Raw genomic sequence first — 9,254 nt, 5'->3', positions numbered from 1 at the left:
TCCTTCCTACTACTGATCTAAGTCTACACCAACACTGGTTACAGGGGCAGGCCAATCTAATCAATAAAGTTCAAATTGTGTTATTTGGAATATTTTCTGTGCACTAGAACACAGTAATATTAAAGTATTCCTCTATAGGAGCTAGGGAAATGTAAACACCTCAGGTGGCCCCTGGGTCCCAGAGATAGAGAAAGTACTCATGTAAAAGTAGTAAGAAATAAAAAGTTCTGCATTAAAAATTTAACTAAAGTAAAAGTACAAAAGTATTATTAGCAAAATGTAGGCTACTTAAAGTATTAAATAAACGTATTTTCATCCAGATACATTTCTGCCGCCCACACCTGCCTGCCATCTCCAATTAACGACAGTAGTCTACATCCACCCCAGCTCTCCATTCACTCCTCGCTTGATCGGTGCCATCTCTCGCTCGTTTTGAACATTTAAATCCCTGTGTTTCCAGTTACTTACCTCTTTTGTTTTATCCTACTCCCCAGTCATCACCTCCACTCTCGCTCCCGTCTCCGGTCAGCTGGCTTCCCCTCTCGGTCGCCCTCCCACGGCATCCCGCTTCAGCCTGACTCCGTTCCCGTTCCTGGTTTCGGTGTCTCCTCCTCGGCTCCCCGCTTCCCAGAGCGTCCTCACTCCCCGAGTCTTCCCAGTCTCGATCCCTGGCGTCTGCCTCCCCACTTCTCCTTTTTCTTATTTAATAAATCCTTATGTTTGGCGAGCCGTTGCGTTTGAGTCCTTCTGTTCCTTTAAACTCTTTTTTCAGGCTACTCTTAAAAGGAATCCTTATGTCAGGTTCATTCCAAAACAGGGTGAGACATAACTAATGTGTCACTTGGGTAACATCGGACCTGTCTGTATGATTTTATGCTTGAAATGCTTAATTGTCCAATTAAAGCATAGTTTGAAATCTTTTTCAGCCTGTTGAAGCCATATTTTAACTACTTTAAAAAGGAATCTTTCTGTTAAAGGAGAATTCTGGTCAATTTCAACAAACAGCTCTTTTAGTACATTTGGAGGTCTGTCAGTAGAGAGGAAAATGAAACCATTCAGTTGTGCCTAGATCATGTTATCCTCCTGCTACAAGTTTTAAACTTGTTTATAGCCTCTAAACATGCTCAAAATGTCATAAGTGCTGAGCCATGTGCAGTTATTCCTTCGAAGTGAACACAATGATATTTACTACAGTAGATGTGACAGGCATACAAGTTGTGTTAATTTAACCAGTGCACATGATGCTGAAGACTGCAGTTTCAGATTTGGGAAAATGCAAAGATGAACTGTGTGTGTGAATGAGGGTCTGTCCAATTTCACAGTTTTTTTTACACGTAGCTAGTCCATATTGGACCACGTCCACATTACATAGACTTGTCAAATCTGCATCGTGGTTTTGATTCTGGACCTGGTCCAATGTGGGCAAAGTTAAAAAAAAAGCAGTGAAAGCTCAGTTTTTTCATTTTTATAAATACAAATAAGCTTTAATGCTCTATCTAAAATGTCTAACATAATAGCAAAACAGTATAATCCTAAGAGGTTTCCCTTAAATGGCAAATCAGAGGCTGCATATCATGTTGGATGGGGATATTTAATCACTTCTAGTTATTTAACCACATTTTACTTTGAAAAATAGTACAATTATCAATATTACAATGAATTAGCTATGTACATTACTTTTTTCATAGATTGCATAGATCGGAAGAACAGTAGGCTATATGAATGTGAACAATACAGTGGGATTCGAAAGTTTGGGCACCCCAGGTAAAAATTTGTATTTATGTGCATAAAGAAGCCAAGAAAAGATGTAAAAATGTCCAAAAGGCATCAAATGACAGATTAGACATTCGTATAATATTTCACAAAAATTTGGATTTTATTTCCACCATTTACGCTTTCAAAATTAAAAAAAAAAAGGCACGGGGTAGCTTTTTGACGCGTTGGCCACTCTGATGTGACGGCGTTCTCTGTCCGACACAAGAGTATATGGCTGCAGCCTGGAGCGTCCCATGTCATCCGTCCCGTCTCATGCGGTCTCGTTTTATGCGGAGGCGTGTCCAACGGTAAATCCAGAGGGTCAAAAATGCAAAATCGCGAATATTTTTTTTTTAATTAATTTGTATGATTGCCGTTAACGGCAAATATAGGCTACATATGAATAAAACATGTTTGTTTTTTTAACTAAACCTGTCTATAAGATAAATGCAGACTATCATACTGATGAATGAAAACACTCAAAATATATGTTCGTCTATAAAATAAATGCAGATTATAGACAAACTAAAAAAATCCTTCTGCCATCCCCGAGTTTCTACTTTTCTAAATAAAAGCTCGCATCTGGAATAAAATACTAATATCTCGCTTGCTTTTCAAAGTAAAAGCTCATTTCAACTATCTTGCTAATGAATAAAATATTTGGTGTGTTTTTAAATATTTAAAAATATATGTCCGTTTCTAAAATAAATGCAGATGATAGGCAAACTAAAAAACTCCTTCTATTGCTGCAACTTGGATCAAAGTTTCTGATTTAAACTTGTTTGAGGAGAGTTAAATGCACTGCATTATGTAGGTGCATGCTATCAGAAAGCTTTGTCAAAAAAAGACATTTAAGTTTAATGACAACAATTTCATAAAATGTATACGGCTTGGAGTAAGTGTGCAGGCGTAATCTTTTCTTTAATGTAAAAACTTCAAACCTACCACTGAACCTAATACAGACTTTATACGTGCACCTACTTGTTAGCAAAATATAGATTAGCCTTACTCACTCTAATAACTATATTCCTACATAAAATCTAACTCTTACTTACTTTATACTTACCTGCAATGCTTAAATAAGTAAAAGGTGGTTCATTCAAATTTGGTTATTTTATATCTTGAGGTCTTAAAATCATTAAATTGAATCAAAACAGTCATGAATATTATGTTACATTATTGCCAATAGATCATCTATATCCTACACATGGTCCTTTTAACGAAGAAATGAATTAATGTTGCAAAGAAAGATGAAAAAAGCAGAGTCACACTATTCACACTAATAATATATTACATACAAGGAGCTAGTTTGCGACATGTTGCTGCTGAACTTGACTTATTTTTACGTTCTGATTTTAGGCAGGAAGTACCATTGCAGTACGTCATTGTGGGCAAGATTGCTATTCCCTTGGATGAAGGTCTGGCATGTGCTATGGACAAGCTCTTCAAAGTCTACTGGGTATGCAACTCGGCCTACCCAGCCCCGCTCAGCTCTGTGTTCTCATTCGTTGAGTACATTTATGATTTACCCATGTCAACAAACAGGAGAGCAAAGGTATTGGAAATCATTTCAAAAGTCAAGTCACAGTGTACAGTTGTCCAAGATGTGATGATTCACACGGATATAGAAACTGATGTGGCACCTTCGTGAAATACCTGCATTGTCAGAGGGATTGGAGTTCACACTTACTTGCAGCCAAGATGGTTATCCAAGTACATTCCACAGCATTAATTCATTTACCAAGCACATTTCTAGAGAGCACCAAGTAGCAAGTACCACTGCCTTCTCTTCAGACCTTTCCAACATTTACTGACTCCACAGCAACCATCCACACAAGAGGAAAACATAGCTGAGCCTTCTGAGGGTTTTAAACTTATTTCTTTAAGTGACAGTGCAGCCTCATTTGTGGCAAAATGTATGCTGGATCAAATGTAACACTAATGGATATAACAAGAACTGTAATTTGTGTGGAAGAACTTGTGTAATGGGTGTGACGTTGACGTCACACCCATTACAGCATTTCAGCTTTTTAGACGAGCTCAAACTTGGAGCGGAGGTAATGATTGTAAGCTATCTAGCAAACATGGTAGAATTTAACTGAGATGTTCAGTGTATCGTTTTTGTTTCTAGTAACGGTCATAACGACACAAAACATGCTGCTGGTCTACATGAAACCTAAATGACTTGAAGGTACGGCAGACTGTCCGACCATTCTATGAAATGTATTGTCTTAAAATATGCTGGAAAGCGGTCTAATATTGTCTTTTTTTTTTTTATAGGACTGTCTTCAAGTGCAACATTGTCTGTCATTGTTTTTTTCCAGATATGAGGAGCATAGAAACTGAACGCTGCTTCACCCTGTTTAGTTCTGACGCTGGGGACAGAAAGCAGACCTGTCCCAGATGACCTGAGAGGTCTGGGTGGTTTGTAGTGTAGTAGCAGATCAGAAACGTATTTTGGCCCTAATCCGTTAAGTGATTTATAAACTAGCAAAATTACTTTGAAATCACTTCATTGAGGCACAGAAAGCCACTGTAAAGAATTCAGAACTGGAGTGATGTGATCTAGTCTCTTGGTCTTAGTGAGGACCCGAGCAGCAGCGTTCTGGATCAGCTGCAGCTGTCTGATTGATTTTTTAGGGAGACCTGTAAAGACCCCATTACAGTGGTCAAGTCTACTGAAGATGAAAGCATGGACAAGTTTTTCCAACTCCTGTTGACACACAAGTCCTTTAACCCTTGATATATTCTAAAAATACGGATGCACCACATGAACTTGTGCTACCACTAATGGGACAGTTTAAAAGTGCCAAACAAATGTTTGACATAGACCTCCTCCTTTAAAAAAGAAGAATACACACTTTTTTAGAAAGATTTCACCTGGTCAAGCCAGAGGAATTTTTTCTTGGTCACAGGGCAGATACCGTACGGAAACGGCGACAAATGTAGCCGGTTTTGGCACAAGACACTTGTCAGTATGTACCAATACTTGAAACAATCAAATTGAATTGAAGATGTCTACATCTGTTGGTTCGGATGGGGTGGTCTGCGGTGGAAGAGCCTTCTCCTTTTCTTTTTCCAATCCCTACACTGTGGCGGCAATGACCTGGGAGATGTCGAAGCAGTCAACCTCGTCGCAGGAATGGCGGAGGACCTGCAGCTACTACTGGAATTAACAATGTGGCACTAGAGATTCAACTGCTTCTTTTTATTATGTAGACTTGTCTTGTGACAGTTATGTTTGCCTTTACCTTAACGCACAGTGTTTTATGTAAAAGGTCAACAACATTTTTTTATTCAATTTTCAACATAATCTTAAATAAAAATATACAGTGTTTGTGGTTTATGTAATTTTTAAGTTAATGCCCATTTCAATGTGCAATAAAGGTCTTTCTACATTTTGTTTTTCTGAAGTAACTATAGGGACAAACAGTATTGTAGTCATACAAGAAGACATTGGTAATTTGATATAATTTATAATTAAATCAAGTGTAATTGAAAATGCAATAGGTGCTGTTTAATTTGTGTAGGGTTATTGTAAATGGATTATAAAAAAAAGTATGATCACAAATTGCAAAGGAAAAAAAACAAAACATATTCAATGTAATGATTAAATCAAATCTACCTAATATTTACTGCATTTACATTTTTAAAGTATGAAAACTTAAAACCACTCCATGTTGACAACATGTACATGTACAGGTACTCTTGTTTGTCTACAATATTTGTAACAGAAAATACATGTGTGGCTCCTTTAGAAGTGAAGCTGTTGTTGCGCCACTTCATTTATGAAGAGAAGCTTTTCACGTTAGAGCAACTTAATCACAGGATCGCTGGTTTTGACTATGGTTACATTAAGGAGAAAAGCAAACCAAGTGCCGTTATCAATTTGAGATCTTCTGAAAATGCTGTCAGGCAAAACTGCCTCCCAAATGTGGTGTCTCTGGCAAGTTTTACTAATTTTTGTGGGAGATTGAATTAATATGGAAGACCATTTTCAACATCTGTTCATTTTGTTGAGTGAAATCTGCAGCATTATCTTTGCGCCTGTTGTCAGTGTTGGGCTTGCTGTGTTTCTTAAACAGCTCATCACCATACACTTTACAAGAAGTTGTTTTGCCAAAATCTAATTCCGAATCACCATTTTATGGTACAATATCCAAGAATGCTTTGTTTGTTTGGACCTCTTTCTCAATTGTGTTGTATGAGATTTGAGGCAAAGCATAAGCATAATCCAATGAAAAGGCAAGCACATGTGGCATGCAGTTTCAAAAATATTGCCAAAAATATTGCTTATAAACATCATGTTCAACAAATGTACAATTTCAACCTTGGTGAACCGTTTAAAAAAAAATACAATGTTGGCAATGCCTTTACTTTGAACATTGGTGCTTTAAAGAAAGCTGATGCTATACTGGAGGGACTTACACACTGATTTCATAATGAGTAGCATCATTTATGTTACACATTCGCTGACTGTAAATGGCCACACGTACAGGAGTGGATCACTGTTGCCACTAAAGACATAGCATTACGGGGCGCAATTTTTTGGAGAGATCATTCATGTTTGACCACAGGGAGTAGTATTCCTCTTTCTCATTAGAGTACTTGAAGTTAAGTACTTTAATGAGCATTTCTATGCATGTGGTGTGTAAAAAAATCTAAAGTCTTTGAAATGATCAATGTAGATGATGTTGCTGACGTTAGACCTCTGACCATTATGTCAAATTTTAGCACTGAAGACCTATCTCAATCCGAGGAATATGATTTTGTAGGTGCTTCTTTTAATGTCTTTTTCATTAACAGTAACTTTTACTTTTTAAAAACATGAATTGTGTCCTGAACTTGTGTTATATACATATAAATATATATATGCATATACATATATATACATATGTACATATATATGTACACACACATATATATACACATGATTCACACACATTTGCTTGTTGTCCATGAACACACATTATCTGTAGATCATTTCTAACCTAACACATCTCTTCTTAGAGATTAGTTTAGTGGAGTTGCTTAAGAATTAAAGTGTCAATCCTGGTTTAGTTCGAATTTCTATTGGAATGAAAAAAATTTAATTGTGCGGAGAGTTTAGCAGTCTGGAGCAATGAATAAATTCTATTTCAATGTTCTGGAGCACTGAAACCTAAGCTGCAAGCCCTCAGAATTGTGTTGTGTTTCTGTGTGCCCAAATGTCCAGTGGATCTAAGATACTGACCAAAGTAAAAGATCAACGTATTCTTCACATGAAAGTCACATGAACGCCCATAACGATGTTTGTTATGAAGTGAATGATTTTTCTCTTCGGAGTCCTTCTAGCCTTTACAGGTGGTTTTCTATCCAGCCCGGAACGGGCCTTCGGTAAGATCTCCCATGATGCATTGCTAGTTTGTTTGCGGGTTCATCACACATTGTGCCTTATATGTGATCCAAACAAGAGAAATTTCTGGTTGAATGGTTTGCTAAAAGCTTTGTTGAAAATGTGATAAATACCCGCTGCAAGACTACATGGGAGACTGGACCAGGTTTTAGCTTTAAATACTGAAAATTGTTACACATTTGAAGTTTTACCTTTATTTTAGCAAAGAAATCTGGTTTAATGTTGCTTCCTTTAACCCTAATAACCTGGGTTGTAACAGGCACAATGAACAAGGTCATAGGCTAATGTTCATACCAAAACATTGATATTCAACAAATACTGTTTTTTTAGTATACATTTATTTATTTTAATTGTGGGAGTAACCGGTTCACCCGGAGTAAACCTACACAATTGTTTAAGGAAACCAGATCACCTGGAATGAACTCACACAATTGTTTAAGGAAACCAGATCACCTGGACTAAACCCACACAATCACCCTTCATGCTGCCAGTGATTGGAAATGGTGGTTGCGGTTGTCGGAAATAGTGAGAGAACCTCACCTTTTATTGCCTCTCCTGAGTAATCTTGATGAGCTCCTTGCAGCGTTAGTGCAGTCTGTGGTGAGCTTATCAGAGATGGGTGGTAAGGGTACATACTTTGATGTTATTTTATACCTGGGCTTGACTGTACTACCCGGGAGCTGAATGTGTGGTAAGGTCTTCAAAGCTGGTAGTGTGTTTGGTTGACACGGTGGAAGGAAGCTGCCTTTTAAGGTGTCTCTCTGCTGAAACTTTGAACGGGTCTGATGATGTGGGTGATGCACCTTATTATTGATGGGTGGCAATTGTACATGGTCCGGTGTTTGCTGAGACCCCTCCATGCTTGGCAGGGTGTTCGGTGGAACTGGTGTCAAGACACTGCCTTGTAATGTGTCTCTCTGCTGAAGCTTGAGCACACGCCCATATTTGGACATAGTCTGGTCCATCTGCATGTGTGACGAGGTCTTCATAGCTGGCAGGGTGTTTGGTGGAACTGGTGTCAGGACACTGCCTGGTAATGTGTCTCTCTGCTGAAGCTTGAGCACACGCCTATATTTCGACATAGTCTGGTCCAAATATGCAGTCCGGTAAGAGAGTTGGTCATGAGCAGATCCACCTCTGATGAGGGGCGGGTCTGGCTTGAATTGACTTTCTGTGAGCTGCACGGCCTCTGAGATGGGTGGGAAATGTACTTGTTTTGAAGTGGGTTCAGTCCCCTGCTTGACGGCACCATCAGATTGCTGCATGTTTGCTAAGCTGATGGTGTCATTAGTGCAACCTGTAGTTGGCCTGGTGTTTGGTGGACATGGTGTTGATGTATTTTTACACCCCTGGTTGACCTCACTAAAATACAGATTCTCCAGGGGTTTGTGAGTTTCTTCAAACTCTAATTGTACTTGGGCTTCGCTTTTTATTAAGTCAAGTCCTGACTTAATCTTGATCATCCGTCTATTTACACGATCAAGTAGATCCTCTGTTAATTTGGCTCCAGGCTTCTTAGGGCTAACTACCTTGTCTATTCTGTCACAGAGGCTTTTAATGCTGTCTATCAGTGGTTCTGGCGTTGATCTTGTTGGAGAGACAGGACATTCAAATGGAAAGTTGCTTGTCTTTGTTGTGCTTGGTCTGCCGGTCTCCTCCTGTTCAGCATTCTCCTCAAGGCCGATTTGTGAAGCACCCCATTGGTCTTTCCCAAAGAGGCCTATGTAGGTTCCTGTGTTTTCCCACAGACAGACATTGCAGTTCCCTGCGGTAATTAACTTTTCACAAGTTGGGTTACACTGAACACTCACCACCCCTGTGATGTGAGATTGCCAGGAGTGCAACAGAGGAGGTGGACACAATGACACGCACCACCCATTTATATCCTCAAATGGCTCGTTGTTTGCCTGTTTTTTAAACCCAAAAGCCTGAATGTCCCACTGATAAATCTTTCCGGTACTATCCCCGGTCAGTAATATCTGGTCGCTGGGATCAGTTGACATGGTGGTAATGACTGCTCCTTCAGCCTTCACTGCCCTGAACTTTCCAATCAATCCTCCCTTGCTAATAACAGACCAGGCATATATGTTGCCATCTGCAGACG

The sequence above is a fragment of the Etheostoma cragini genome, chromosome 13 (assembly GCF_013103735.1).
Source record: "Etheostoma cragini isolate CJK2018 chromosome 13, CSU_Ecrag_1.0, whole genome shotgun sequence".
Classification (NCBI taxonomy): domain Eukaryota; kingdom Metazoa; phylum Chordata; class Actinopteri; order Perciformes; family Percidae; genus Etheostoma; species Etheostoma cragini.
The sequence above is the reverse complement of the archived record's forward strand: the minus strand, read 5'-3'. Positions refer to the sequence as shown.